At 38.3% G+C, this 16540-nt stretch overlaps 1 protein-coding gene across 1 annotated transcript in view; it reads right to left on the minus strand.

Annotated features, from left to right (window-relative positions):
* The window catches only part of igf2bp1 (insulin-like growth factor 2 mRNA binding protein 1), a 53298-nt gene that overhangs the window by 34850 nt on the left and 1908 nt on the right, over positions 1-16540 (minus strand). The window lies entirely within an intron of this gene.

The raw sequence follows: 16540 nt of genomic DNA on the forward strand, positions 1-16540 counted from the left end.
GGTGGGAGAGGGGCAACGCATCCCAAGAAATCGTCAGTACCATCTTTGACCTCTCATTAAACTAAATGTAAACCACAGGAACAGCAGAAACCTTGGTACACCGTGTTACCAGTAACTGGTCTATGCATATATAGATATATGGGTTCATGGGTTTTATTTATTTTATTTTTTTATATAGTAACTTTGATGTGCACAAAAAGATTAAGAACTTATTGATTTATGTCCGAGACCTTTTGTCATGTTGAAAAGAAATGTAGAAATGGAGGAAAACAATAGTCAAAACCTGGAGCGTCATGTCCTGAAACCGAACCAACACACCAAGACTTTTCTCATTAATAAACCCAGAAAATAGAGGCAGATATTAATTTGCACATTTTATATCACTGCCGGGGCGCGGTATAGGGGGGAAAAGTGATGACAATTCCAGGATCCCTAACCAACAGGGGCCACTCAACTTATTTATTGTTTGTTCATAGAAATAAAAAAAAATTGGGGCCCTGTCAATTACAATATTAATCATATTGTATTTTCAAAGATTATTTTTAGCAGTAAAAATGTAATGTCCCCACTCCCTGTTCAACAGCAGTCAGTGGAAGACAGGTTTGTGGCAGTTACTATGCTGCTAAGAAAAGTTATAAAATCAGGTTTTTAAAAAGAGAGAGAGTCAAGGAGCCAAGAGTGTCAATTTATAACCCAGTTCTTCTCCAAGAGAGGTGGGTAGACTGTGTGAGATTATCAACCATTTAGCATAATTAATTTAGCTACAAACTAATGTTTGCCTCCTTAATTTAATGAATTAAGGAAAAAATTAAGGAAAAAAAAATTACCAACATTCATATATTTAACTTGTCCCTTGTACCTTTTACCACTTAACAACAGATGAGCAGCTCTAACCCACGTCCCTCCTAACCCGTCCTCTCCTGAGTGAAATTAAAGCTGACTGGGCTGGGGTCAGTATGTAACTTTTATATAAATATTTTTTTCACATATTTTTTAAAATTGTCATTATATTGTGACAGTATGATATGAGAGGTAATCTGTGAAAAATCTATTTCCTCTGCCTTCTCCCAGTGCTAGAAACAACCAGTCAGTGGCAGGAGAGTTTTAGTGCTGTCAATCACAATCTCGTGGTGCTGCTCATCCTTTCTCCCCCTTGATTTGTGCCGTGCTGCAGCTAGCATAGCACAGAGCTGTGCAGATTCAAACTGAATGCTCAGTTTAGTTAGCATAGCTACCAATGACAGCAGATAAAACGGTTTCTTGTAATGATAAGTTGTTTCTCCACCATTAGCACATTTAGCAGTGAGGGAATGAGGCTAATTGACAGCGCTAAGAGCGTCCTAGTTCTGATTGGTTGTTTTGGTCAGAACGGTGTATTACTTTAACCAGCAATAGTAGTTCAGGAAGGAGGTGGAGGAGATTGATTGTTTTCACAGATCATCTGTTTTATAACAAACTGCTACAACATCGTGACAGCTTTAACAAATATGGAGAAAGCATATTTTTTTATTGAAGTTATATACTGCAGCTTGAATAAAATGCGACTATATTACATTTTTGAGAAGTCTGGATTGCTTTATGTTTATTTTGAACGTTTCTTTTGACTGTTGCTCATGGGGAGAAACATTTCAGTATCTAAAACTAATAGAAAAAATGTAAGCAACTTACTTGCATACTGGATGTGGACTGTTGTATGTTAAATTCATGAGCAGTAAATATTGTGCTAATTATCAGTATTGAACCAAAGATAGCAAGGCATTTGCAAGCCTTTAAAAGTGTGACGCTTTTAATGGGTCAAATAGACTCAAAAAATTCTAACAGCAGCTGCGCAGGGGGGCCCAAACAAATTTTTTGTCAGGGGGCCCACGATTCCTGGCAGCGCCCCTGTATCACTGCAATAAATCAAGAAGCAGCACTGAATAAGATCCCAGAAGATGTTTTACAGTAATATTTTATAACCTCTCTGGGACAAAAATGTTGTTTTTTCATTGCATCCAGTTCACTCACAACTACTAGTGTTAGTCTGTGGCCAAGGTAAGAAAAATGTAGTTTATTTTTGTTGTTGATATGGAACACTAACAGGTTAATTTCACCATGCTAAAACTTCAGCACTACATCTTACACATGTAGTGTTGTGTTGACAAGTGCACTTTGTCAACACAGCTGCACAGAAAACATGATGTTTTGTTTAAAGTCAGTCTTGTCGAGTATTTCACTTCCTCAACCACAGACACCCCTCATCGATTATCTAACTCATAGTTAAAACAGCAAAGTGAAATAGACTTGAGGTGTGAAAGTAAATGCAGGCTTGTCATTTGCATCAACTGAATTCAATGAGAGCTGCAGCGCAGTGAGTGTCAGGCTGGGCTCAGGGGTAGAACTGACCAACAGGCCAGTGGAGGTAAAACCTGAAGCTGCAGCTCTGCTTCAACAAAATATCAGAGAAATACAGGATCCATGAAACAATGGAGCATATTAAAGCAAGTGGAAATGCTAATCAGTACCAGCGGTCACCACCTGTGAGTTTCCATGGTGACTAAAGTAAGCTGAAAAATGAAAAAAAAAAAAAAAATGACGAGTTAGTAACACTTATCCCTACACTATAATTTTCACGCCAGACAAAAAAAAGCAATAAAATTTTTTTTTTAATTCTAATCTTTGGATCCAAAATCACAGCGCCCCTTAGGCGGCGTAGCCTGACAAAAAACTGACCGTTTTACGTTATTCGTTTCATCCAGAGGGTTGAGAAGAGATTCCTTCCCAGAGACGTGGACGCTGTTGAAGTTTTAAATTTTATCCTGTTGCTAACATTTGCCTATGTACTGCTCCATTTCAACACCAAGAAGTTAACCAGAAATTCTCTGCGCTTTAAACAACCATCCTCCACCGCAAAGAGAGAAGTGCTGAGCGCAGCGGCTGTTAACATTACATCTATTACATATCGATATTAGTTAACTCAATATTAAGAAGTGTAACCAACACAGACTGAACAGCTTCCTTCACTTCCTTTGCTATCATTGATAAAACTACAGGCAGACTTCAATTCTAAAGCAGCGCAGAAAAACCAATATCATTGTTCAGAACTCCTTCTGATTGCTGATAGATAATCAACTTGAGGCAATCAGAGTTAAAGGGAGAAAGACCAGACTGAGCTGAAAGCAAGAATTCTTATACAAGCATTTTTGTATAGGAAGGCCGTCGATTCCCAATGTCCCCTCGCCTGGTCGTCACCAGGCGAGGGGACATTGGGAACCGTTTTCCTTTGTGTTCCCTCGCAATAAATGGGCTAATACACCTCTACCTATTTTATGCAGTTAGTGATTTTAATTTAAAATTGCACATATGGACACAATTAAAGAGCCTTGGTGAAAACATGTTTCTACTCTTTAGTGTAGAAAAAGGGTTTAAAAAAATCATGTGTTCATGTTTGTTTGTGAGGTGGAGATGTTAATGAATTTGAAAATGGCCCTTTATTAATCAGAAAATGGCCCTTTATTAATCAGATTGCTAAAATGAATATATTTCTAATGCATAAAGTCAGCAGTTTTTAAAGTTATAACATAACTAAAAATTTATACCAAGTCACTATTATGGATTCTTACATTGAAAGCTGGGAAAGGTATACTGACTTTTTTTTTATTAGTTTGATAAATTTCTGTCTCTGCAGTTTAATGAGATTCCAGTTAAAGAGGAAGAACAACTAACGTTTCTCCAGCTGCCCCTCCCCAACTCATTGCTGAGCTGCTATGCACTGCAGCTCATCAATGTTGACTGCTGCAGTTTTCTTGGAATTCTAGGAGGACAATTTTAGATGTTTGGAAAATATTTCCAGTCACAAAACAGAGTCATTGTGTGTCCAGGATCACCTGGCCTAGTGGATAAATCCAAACCATATGGATTATTATAGTATGCTTACTATAATAATCCATATTATAGTAATAATATGGATCATTATTACTATAATAATAATCCATATTATTATAGTAATAATATGGATCATTATTACTATAATAATAATCCATATTATTATAGTAATAATATGGATTATATTATTATAATCCATATTATATAATATGGATTATTATTACTATAATAATCCATATTATAGTAATATGGATCATTATAATAAACATACTATGTTTACTATAACATTATAATTATAGTAAACATATAACTATAATAATATAAACATATAACTATAATAACATATATAAACATATAACTATAATATAATAATCCATTCACTATATGGATTATTATAGTAAACAGCCTTATAGTATGTTTACTATAATAATCCATATTATAGTAATAATATGGATTATTATAGTAAACATACTATAATAATATTATAGCAATAATATGGATTATTATAGCATGTTTACTATAATAATCCATATCATAGTAATAATATATAGTAAACTATAACATGCTTATTATATGTTATAGTAGACATATTGTATGTTTACTATAATAATCCATATGGCTTTATTTAGCTAGTGGGTTTTATTTACCACTAGCTGTGGGAGCTGTAGACTTAGTGATGTTATATTTTGCAGTATTTATTGCAATCACAATTAAAACATTCATAAACATTTTCTTAATTCGTCATAGCCCACAATCCACAGCATTGTAGTTTTTTTGAGTTTGCAAATATTACCAATTATAGCTGAATATTAACTCAGCTTGGCTAACTCATCAGGACACATGAATGACACTTATCACTAGGGCTGTGTAATAACAATTTTACGATATAAAAACAAAATCAATATTCATCCGCAAGTATCATAACATCCAACTGTCACCTTGCTCACTCACCGCTTGCTTCGCCGGGAGAGTGATTAGGTCATCAGGCTTAGAGTGATTCCTTCAGATGTTAAGTGTCAAGGTTAAAAAGGTATCAAACTATTCAGAGCAGGGTGCTTGGTGCACTTTATTTACTTTACAAATGCATGTAAGCTAGTTTGTACTGTGTCAATTAAAAGAAACATGTTTTCTCACCACTTCTCTGATTCATTTTGTCCAGCTGTCGACTAAGTCTGTCCATGTCCAACCAGAGCCAGGTATTGTGTAGTTGGTGCTTTTAATCAGTTTTCAGTTAAATTCATTCAATCCAACTCTATAAGTCGCAAAATGTCACCAAAATCGCAAAAGTGTATTGAATTGTATCGTTTGCTGAATATCGCAATATATATCATATCGTGAGCAGAATATTGCGTATCGTATCGTGATATTGCATCACTACAGCCTTACTTATCACCACATATTTTTTCATTCCTAACCTTTCAACTGAAATAAACTTTTTTTGTGTGTGTGTGAGAGAGAGAAAGAGGGAGGGAAAGAAAGTGCTAGGAGTCCCCTGTCTGTACTGTACGGTGTGTGTGTGTGTGTGTGTGTGTGCGCGCGCGCGTGCGTGAATGCGTGCACTGCATACATCACTTCTTCCCAGCCTTACTTCTAAAGCAGCCCCGGCAGATAAAGTGTCTGCTTCAGAGACAAATTGGCCCGGCAGTTCCTGCGTAAAGTTTGGGACTTCTTGAAGGTGTCGGTAAAAACAAACAGGAGCCTGAGACCCAATGGAAGTTTACTTGGTTTAACACAGAATCACAGCACGACGCATTAGTGTTAGACATTTTTGATGAGCCAAAAGAACAGACAGAGCTACCTACATGAAACAGCTCTCCCTCTATGCAAGTTTGACATTTTTATGGGGATAAATCTTGAGGCAGTTTTTGATTAATGCCTTGGCGGGTGTGTCTGTGTGCAGACGGACATTTTCATTTGGCTTCTTCTCATGTTTAGCCCATTACATCTAGGAAACTTTTTTTGTTGTCGTTTTAGATTTTTTTTTGCTATAGTGGCCTTTATTTGATAGTAAATTGACAGGAAAGTGGGTAATGAGAGAAGGGGGAAGACATGCAGCAGAGGTTGCCAATCGAACCTGCGACAGCTGCATTGAGGACCAAGACCTCCATATGAGGGTTATGCTTAACCCCTGCACCACCACAGCACACCCACATCTAGGAAACTGTTAATGAATATTTCAAGCAGACAAACTCAGAAATAAAATAAATTTAATTAACAGTTGAGAAGTGTTACAAAAGTCTCCATTGTTGCACTTTAAATACAAAGATAAACAGAATGAAACTTTTTTCTACTCAACTGAGACACATTGTTGCCCATTTTTGTTCAGTCACTATGAGGCCTTTACAACATGCTGAATTTTCAGGATTATCATTTTTAATGAAGGATTTGTTTTACTCGTTCCTTGGCTGAATTTGTACTTTGTACTTGTGGACCATTTTATATTTTACCTGTTGCCTTCTAAAGAAAAATGTTTCTTTAGAAGGCAAATAAATTTGGTGATTTATTAACAATAAATGTAGTGGTCACGCTATGGAAACTAAAGAATGCATTATTTGACATTTTTCTTTTTTTTTATGCAGCACTGCTTTAAAAACCACTTTTATAATTGTAATAAAATACTAGAACTGTAAACACTGGGATGGTAGTTTTATTTTTTGCACCAGTTGAAATAATTGTATTTTTATTTTAAATGACAGCAATTATTTCATGTTAGAAATTTTTAACAAATAAATTATGGTATTTTCACATTCCGACCCATGCTTAGTTTTTCTTCATCAAGTTTTATAGATTTGGAGGAAATCTGGTAGATCATAACTCCAGGTCTCTGCGCTGTTTTTTAACTGAGGTTTACAATTTGAGGGAATTTTCTTGTAACCTTGAACTTCTGGGTGTTTTACTGCTGCTTCACACACATCCAGGTGTTCAGGAGGCAGGATCCACCAGTCTGATGAAGAAAACGAGTGTTTGTTTACAGCCACGCACAGCTCTGGGTTGGTTCAGGAGCAGCTCGGCAGACAGCCTCTCAGTTGTTGGGTTTTCTATGAGCAGTGTTGTGACGGACATGAAAATCAGAACAAGCACGCAGCAAAGTCAGCCACCTTACAAGTCCCACAGGCCTGTGGCCTATGCAACTCAAGAGTAAGGGGAGAACAACCTTATACTTCTAATGAGTCCATAAAAAAGTCGTATTGCACAGGAAAGCAACACAACAGCAGCCATCTTGCAGAAACACCTGTTGAAATCCACAAGTGACTGAATCTGAGCCGACTTTCCAGAAAATAACACGAAACAGGCAGAGGATGTTTGTTAATGCACACCATGACTGAAGCAGTTCACATAACCACGGGCTCTCAACCACCACACACACCCGACCCTGGGCCCCAACCAACAAGCTTCCACACTCCTCCTTCCTTTGTCTTCATGTCTTGATTGTTCCTCCGGCCCCTCCCCCTCCCATTCCTCCTGGTGTGTCATGCATGTACCCAGATGTGTGTGCAGTTTATTTTTGGTGAGAGAAAGAGCAAATCGACAGAAAGAAAGACGGGACAGATGGTTTGAACCAGAGAGAAGAAACAATCAGAAAAGGGTGAGGGAGAGGTTGGTGAGGGGTTAAAGGGTGGGGGTTTCTTAAAGAGACAGGTTTGATTTAACTCTTCTTTAAAATGCGACCATATTGTTCCGTTCCAGGACCCTGAATGGAGCCCAAATAAAAACAAAATATACAGATTTTTTTTTTTAAATGAGCTGAAATTCTTTTTTGTATTAATATACAACCTTACAATATGCGGGCTATTCTGGGCTATTTCTAACCAAAAGTGTAGCACTTCTATTTACAACCCAAATCTGTCTGAAAAAACTCCTTTTCCCAGGAATACACAAATTTACGTAGAAACACCGACTGATATTTGTCTCTTCACATATTGCAAAGACAGAAAGACCTCAATAAACTTTTGCCATGACTCCAGCTATACATATATAGCAACTCCTCCTATCAAAAACAGAACAATAACATTATTACAACTGAATAAAGTTAAGAAAACGTTCAGAGGGTTTGGCTTTGGGAGCCAGTCCCAGATGCCACTCATTCTAAAAGCAGTTCTGATGTGTTTGGATCATTATTCCTGCAGGAACAGCCGACTACATCAACCCTCTGGCCCACACCGCCAGAATAAGAGGAAAGGAAATTATTTGAGACATTTAGGAACCACCAAAGCTCCAGCCAGTAATCAACAGGAAGATGTCAGAACACCGCCCTGTTGAATTAAGTTTGTCTCATTGAAGACTGACCACAGGGAGATTTTTTCAAGAGCAGATCACTCATTCACCTTCGTCTCAGTCATATCGCTCCAGCAGTGAAGAACATTTTCTTTACTAATGAGGTTAAAATAAATATTTTTGAAATGTTTCAATGATTCTATCTGACAACTAGAACCTTCCCACATTTAAATCACTGCTCTGTGAGAACCAAAGAGACCAAGTGGTTAATTTATTTTCACAGTATAGAAAAGACATTCAGAACAAATAATCAAATATTGTTTGATCATTTGATGTGGTACACATTGACCAGAGTTTTACACTAATATGGAAATGTGTTTGGTTATGAAATCAAATTGAACTCTCAATTTAATGTTTAGTAACCCATTTAAATGATTGATGAATAAATTTGAATTCTGCCATTGTTAGTCAAGTTTCACTAAATTAATATTATATTCAAGATATTCTCAATTTATAGTGGCACAAGAAACAAATAAAATCTGACAGTTTAACAAAAAGAAATTATTTTTGTTCTATTCTAGCTTAATTTTTTTCCCCCTCATCTTTTCTATTATTTCAGTTTCTATGTATATATTTTAATTTTCTTTGAACACTGGAGCAACAACTATGCGGCTAATATTTGGATGTTTAACTTGAGACGAATGTGACAGACAGCAACAATCAAAGAGAGACGGAGGACGTTTAATTCCCACAATTAAGACGACGACTTTTGTGGTTTTTGTTCACACTTCTCCTGGCAGGCTGTTGTATTTATTTTTTTAACCATATTACAGGCAATGTTCGGAAAAAGCACTTATGGTTCATATTTGTGAATGTTACCATTCAATAAAAACTGATTCAATAAAAACTGCAGGTGTTCACATGAGGTGTCTCATGTGAACACCTGCAGCTAATACATAAGTGTGGGCTACATATGGAGATTTTTTTTTTCTTTTTAAAGTTTGTGGGGCGTCTTATGAGCAGGCGCAAACAATTATCTAGCTTACTAGATAATCCGGGTCGTAACGGATCTCAACTCATTTTGTCTCAACAAAACTTTGAAGATGCAGAGAAAAGTTTCTTCTCAAACAGTTAAGAGTTTTGCTTAGCACAGCCTATAATATTTTTAAGCTATCCATACAAAAATAAAAAGCTGGCCTTTATTGTGCTAATAAAGCTAAAAGGTACTGCAAAAGCTTAATTTCAACCACAGAAATAGTCTTAACATTGAATTTTCTGATTAGAAATTAGATCTATGTTGAAGAAGTTGTTTCAACAGCTCAGTGAAAACACGATTTTCTCAAGAGAAATCCCTGACTTTCTCTTTTTATTATTTTATCTTTTTTTTCTACATGTTCAGATATCATCCCAAACACTGACTTCATAATAACTGCCATTCACAGGTCTTATGTTTATAACGGCAAAACGCTCTGAACACCAGTCTACACATTACAGTAGGAACTGACAAGTTCAATCTCAGTACCAACATGAACTGAGATTTTTTTTTAAGTTAGCGGCTCCAAAAATAAAAATAAAAAAATGTTAAAAATATTTGAGCTTCTCTGCTTTTCCCCTGTGGTCTGAACAAATACACAGCTCTGTCAGAAACAACCAATCAGAGCCTGCCATGAACGCTCAGGCTAGTTAGCACGGCCACCGATGACGGCGGATAAACGCTTTTCCTGGAACAGTAAGTTGAGCAGCGTGTACATGAGTTTGTTGACTGCGCTAAGACACTCGTCCTGACTCTGATTGGTTGTTTTTGACCAGGAGCGTTGCATTATAATAAAATAGATTATAATAGCCGGAGTAGAGGAGCTTTACTTTTTCACAGACTACCTGACTCATACCTTACTGTCACAACATGGGGACAGTTTTAACAAATATGAGAGAAAAATGTATTTATTTTTTTTTATAAAAGCGCTGGAGGTTTTCTTCAACTAAAATGGAGCAGTATAAAACTGCACTGCCCCAAAGTGTGTGAGCTGACTGAGAGAAGACTGCTTCACTTTTTCTTTTCTTACAAAAAAAAAAAACTAACAAAAAAACACAATATTGGCCATTTGGAAAAATATCAACTGGTGGCAATCAGCCCCAGACTTAACCAGCCTGGGTTACAAATAACAGTCTGCACAACAACTAACAAAAACAGGAACACATATGAAGACCAAACTGTGTTCACAAGCTAAAGATGAAAGTACACACAGAATTTAAAGAGGTGAATGATGGGATTCCGGTTCCATGTACAAAACGCAGCCAGTATAGAACAGACTGAAGATTTTGGGGGGGTTTTGTCCGTTACCAACAGATTAGTGAGTGCAGCCAATATAAAACCATTTTGAATTTGTCTTAGAAGACCTTTGAAAAAAAGGTATTTATTCTTAATCACTTTGGAGTTCTGACATAGATCATAACTCAATATACCCGCTGTATCTGGACGCACCATATAAAAGGGCAGCTTGCTAGGAAATCCCTTCTGTTCAGAGGAATCCTTCTGGCCCCGATCTGGTGACATACAAGAAGCGTCTTTAACAAACACGTTGAGTTGTTGGTACAGTTTGCTTAGTGAAAACAAGCGAGCTGAAACAAGAGAGCAGCAGCTTTTAGCCACGCAAAACTGCCACCACAATTAGAGAAGCAACAGGAAGTCTGGGCCAGACAACTAAATACTACGGCAACCTAGTTACTGGCCTATGAACATTACATAACAAAAACATTTTAACAACAGCTTTGACACAGTACAACACACAATAGCACTCCTATCATGTCTACACACCAAACTGTAAGACAGCTACAAAGACGAAGGTGGTATAGGATTTCACTAACGCCTTTAAAAACACAAATTAAAAACACATAATTCAGAACAGCTCTAACTGTATACTTGACAATGTGCAAAAATAAAATTATCTAATTCTAAATCCAGCTGGTGCCATGTGTATCCCTCACATCTCTGCCACAGTTTATTTCATCAAAGCACTTAAAAGAAAATCAGGAGCTCGTCTGGAACTTAAACTGATCCTCTGTTTTCCAATGAAATTCGAAAAGGAATACCAGACAGCTTTTTATAAAAGCATTTTCAGTACATACCTCTAAACAGAAACACCAGTATGTATGAACACAGGATTTTCTGAATTATAATTTGTTCATTTAACTCTGCTGAGCTTACAAAGAGAAAAAGTCTTTGGAGCATATTTATGTCTTTCAGGTTGGAGCGACTGTTCCCATTCCCGTTTCCTAAGTGTGTTTTACTCTTCAACACACACACACACAGGTCTACAGCGGCTGTCTGGAGGCACAAGATCACTTTCGCCTTCCAGCAGCCAAAACTGTTTGTCCGACGCTGAAAAACTGCAGTTCAAATGTAAACCGCACTGATCCATCTTCCAGCCACATTCACTGCACCGCTTCATCTCGCCGACTGCTTTTGTTTTCACCGCGCAGCGTCGGCTCTTTGTGGAAAGCACTAGGGTGGTGCAGCGAACATGGCAACACGCCAAGGGACGGCCGGGCATAACAAGAGAGAGGGAGAAATGAACATACTGTACTGGAGAGAGAGACGGAAAGCGGCGAGTAAATGTGGACGCAGACGGAGCGCGCTGTCAGAGCATGCGTGTGGGGGAGGACCCTGTCCCTCCAGTCATAGAGCTGGGTGACCACAGGTAGCTCTACCAGACGATTGGTCGCACCCCCCTTGCTCCCTCCACCCACTGTCCCCTCCTCCTTCTATTCTCCAGCCACAAGAGGAGAGTAAACCCAGCCATGGCTCCCTCTCTCTGAACGCTGCGGCGTCTCACCTGCTCCGTGTGTTCCACATTTACTTTCTCCATTTCATTTCATGTAGAAGAGCAGCTGTTATATCTATATTTATAACTCCTTCACTCTGAATACTCCTGGAGATTATTGTGGAGCAAAGCAGTGAACAGGTATAGCATCTGGGTGTAGCGATCTCCACCAACCCTCAGCCTCCGTCCTCCAGGCCCAGCAGCTTTGCCCAGGGTTCATCTGTACACCGATTCTCTGCTGCCTTCAACACCACATGACCATCATGCCTGATAACTGAATGTGATATTTGAACTTTTCAACTAAAAACAAAAATTAAAAACAGAAATGTCTGATTTTAGAACAATACAAATACCAGGAATCACTGATCCAAAATATGTCTACCTATTTAAATTATAATGATGCTCCCTCCACTAGGTCATCTGACAGACATTGACATTTTCTGAACACATATTTAACTTTACCCGTTTACTGGTCTTAGCTTGTAACTACAACCTGATGCATTGTGTGAACGTCTGAAAGATTTCCTTGCTTTTGCTGTTATTGAGCTCTCCTTGTATGCTATTAAAAATAGGAAGACCAAGGTTAGCTTTGTATATAATGTATCTTTAGTCTGATTCTGATAGTCTTTAGTTTGCTAATGCAAGTGCTGGAAAAGTATTTCGAAGCAATTCCAGAATCATATTTGTGGTAGCAGGAGCATCAACCAGATAACACAACCTGATGTGATTAAGGGTTTTTAATCAAGTACTTCCAGCTCACTCCATGTCGTCCAGACAACTGGAACCTGTGCTCCATACTAAGAATAACCCATCAATTATTTGGGTCCAGCTTTATCATTTGGACACTTGAATCACAATCAAACTCTTCCTGTGGTGCTGCTCTGCCGGGCTGTCCATGGGCTCTACAACCTGACCAACAATAAGCTAACCAAAGCTACAATACCAGCAGAACAAGGAGCATGATGCACCATCCTTCCTAAATACCAAACAGATACAAAAACAAGTCGAGATCTTAACAGCCGCTCAACGTGTTCTTTGTCATTCAAATATGAAACATTTAAAGCTTGCACTTCCAAACCAGTCTCTGGAAATAATCTGCAGTAAATTTGACGTGCTTAAACATTTTGCTAATTTGCTGAAATACATTTTCTGAAGTCAAAAATAGACGCAGCATTCATTCCTATGGGTCTGCCGAACGTCCCTGAACCCTCCACAAGCGGGTGGAGCTGGGGAAGAATGCCAGATATTTTTTAATGACAAATTCAGCTTTGGTTGATGGAAAAAGTCTCCACTAAGAATTCAAACAAGACCGTTATTGTTTCACTACATTCTTCTTGGACTAAACGAAAGCAGAGAAACGGCAGACCACATTCGTAACCCTTGTCATGTCAAATATTTTTCCTTCTATCAATTAAACTATTTGTTTGATATTGAAAATAAGTGACATAATAGGCTAATAATTGTTTATTATTAATTATTCATTGTAATAATTCCATAATGATAGCCATTTAGAAAATTAATGCCCAGATTTGGGCTGCAGTTATTATCCGAAAGCATAACAGCAACAATTCATCCGTTTGAAAGCAATAATTTTCAAATTCACCTGTCATCAGCGTACGGTTGCTCTTCTTCAAACTCATAATTTAAAGACCGTCATCTAGAAACTATTTCAAACAGCCACTAAATATTATCGAAGAAAACATTTAATGTTAATGAACCCAAAAATACTGAGTCCCATAAATAACCATGATTAAGAAGAAGCTATAGTCTAAATATGTATTTTTAGCATGCACACATCCTTTTTTTTAAATCTTTGCAGACTTGATGGATGTAAAAAATATAGAAATAATAAAGACTGACAAATTTCTACTTGAATACATCAAATTCAACACTGAAACCCGTTAGTGCAGCATAAATTCAACTCAAAATCTACCTGAAATTATACATTTCATTTCAGATTAAATCAGCACATTTTATTGTGAAATTAATTTTTATTTAACAAGCAGCTGTAGAAAAATGGAGTTGTGTATAGAGGATCCATGCTTACATCTTCACTTTGGTTTGTCCAGACTGTGTGCTCACCATTCCCTCCTGATCATGAATACGAAGAGATGTCCCCACCCAACAATAAGAACTCCATACATGTGTGTGCACACACACACACACACACACACACACACACAAACTAGCTAGTCTGCTCTGAGCTTCCCACCGTAGGCTTCCCCGGTTCCCCCCATCCTGCCCAATCTCCTCCATCCACCAATACCTTCCACAAACATTCCAAAAACATCATGATGAATACTATTACTGTCTTAGAATGTTAAAACCTATCCATGTGCATCTTCCACAAAACACAGACAGACACACACTCACAGCTTCCACGTTCACAACATGACCAGGGTCAGGGGCTGCCCCCTCCCCCTGTAGCTAATAAGTTCAAACCTGCCACTTGCAGCATAAAAAAAGAGAATTGAAGCCTTTTTCTTGTAGAAAGCGGGCTGCCCCTCCCCCCTCCATAAGGGCCAGTTCCCTCTGAACACCCCTCCTCCTCCAGCACAAACACACACCTCCATTGAGGTCCCATTTCACAAACAACTGAATACTGCAACGTAAAGGTGTAGAGGCAATTTTAGAGCAACGCCAGTAGCTTCTTCATAGACTAGAATTGAACCAGCACTCATCACACTCACACAGTCAACATCCCTGAAAACACTTAGTTTAATGTGGAATTTTCAAACAATTTGATATTAAACAGAAACTGCGCGTCAGGTTTTGTTTGTTTCCCTTTCCTGATTTATTTGACCCGTAAACATGGATTCAATGGAATCCACTGCTGACTTAATGAGGTTTTTACAAAAAAAAAATTGTTTTGGTAATTTTGTGACAAAACGTCTCTAAACTGCGTGCAGGGATCCAATACATTCAATTAATTAAGCAGCACGTTTAAATAATTTCCACTATTTCGTGACATTTTAGATAATCTTGCTGTTGATGAGTGGGTGTATGGACGGCCATTTTAAGATGGGGTTTCTAAAAGTTGGGTCATGAGATGGAGATCGCGGAATTAAACAAGGGACAGAGCCGCAAACAATCCGCTGTTAATTGTGCCGCTAAAACCGGGTGCGTCAGCCGCAGAAGGGCCCCAGACGCACACACTGCGGGTGGGGAGTGAAGCCTGCTGCCTGCACACTGTTGCAGCCAGCTTTTTTCAACTGAAAGCTTCGCCATTTTGCTGACTGCCTGATGTGGAGTGCTTCTTTTTCGCCTGCTGATACCACGTGTTTTAGCGCCATAGAAAGCCTGTGGCCCACGGTGATCCCTACAAACCGTCTTTTACACAAATGTTACCATATGGAAGGCCTGGGAGTCTCTTTGTACAGCACAGTAACTTTACAATAATTATTTGGACAATTCTAACATTTGCCACCTTCTGCTCTTCCCGCTGTTCGAGTTTAATCCTCATTTTTCGAGATTTGTCCTTCCAACTCAGCGTAAAACAACGAGGGGGTTCTCCTACAGTGTTGCACAATTTTAACTGCAATCAGGCAGCAGGGCGGACACCTAAAAACTGATATTAATCAAATACATTGTGATGTTATCATACAGGGGAGTCTCCAAAAACATAGTTGGGTTACATATGAACAAGCACAACACGACCTGATCACGGATTATTTTGATGTGCTCCTTTATCTATGTAGATGAGCACATGGGAAGCCAAATGGCGGAGCTGTGCCGTATCTGTGCCAAAGGTTACAGGCACGAATCGAGGACTATAAGCGAATTCCATAATGCTGCTAAAAGCAGGTCTGGTCTGGATCTTAATACAGAGCAGCTGAGCTACAGATTATTCTCCGAAACGAGGAATTTTAAACGCTATATGTAGATCTATGTGGTAATAATAATTCAAATTTACCCCCAGCACAACAGGGAATATTTTACAACGAGGTTTGGTCCGTAAAAAATTAAATAGTACTAAACTAAAAATAATAGTTGCTAAACTAAAATTAGGAAATGTCCAAAAAATTTTAAACAGTGAATAAGAGTTTGTTTTGAGACTCCAGTACAAATACTGTAAAATCCAGCAAGCCAACAGTAGAAAACAAGCAGGACTCCACATTAACGTAAACATGTTCCCAATACTTGCGTACAAGACGTTGAAATCAAAAGTGGTTGGATTCACAGCACGTGCATGCAGAAACAAACGCTACACATAAAACAACTTTTCCGTAATGCAGAAGATAAATGCATTAAAAAAGACATTTCCAGAGCACACCACACACCACTGTTTAACACACTGTGGCCACGTTTAAAGCAGTCAGTGTGGCCTGCTGAGTTTTAAGTTTATGGCGACGACTTTGTCCAGAAACTTGTCTGTAGCACTTATTGCTACAGACAATTACTAAGGTTTCATATCTAACCAATATCAACACATTTAAAAGAGGGAGGAAATGCAAGCTACAAGCAGCCAAGAGAGCACAGCAGGCTCCACCACCAAAGCTGTCACAGTGCAGTTCCTCAGCAATGGCCGACAGCGTTCAAACCAACTACACAGCACGGTTCTCCTCTGCTAGCTTCCCAGACCGGCTTTACACTACAACAAATTACACTGCTTCTTATGGCTTCTTATGGGCACACACGTA

This window comes from Poecilia reticulata, chromosome 8 (genome assembly GCF_904066995.2).
Source record: "Poecilia reticulata chromosome 8, P_reticulata-male-v2, whole genome shotgun sequence".
Classification (NCBI taxonomy): Eukaryota; Metazoa; Chordata; class Actinopteri; order Cyprinodontiformes; family Poeciliidae; genus Poecilia; species Poecilia reticulata.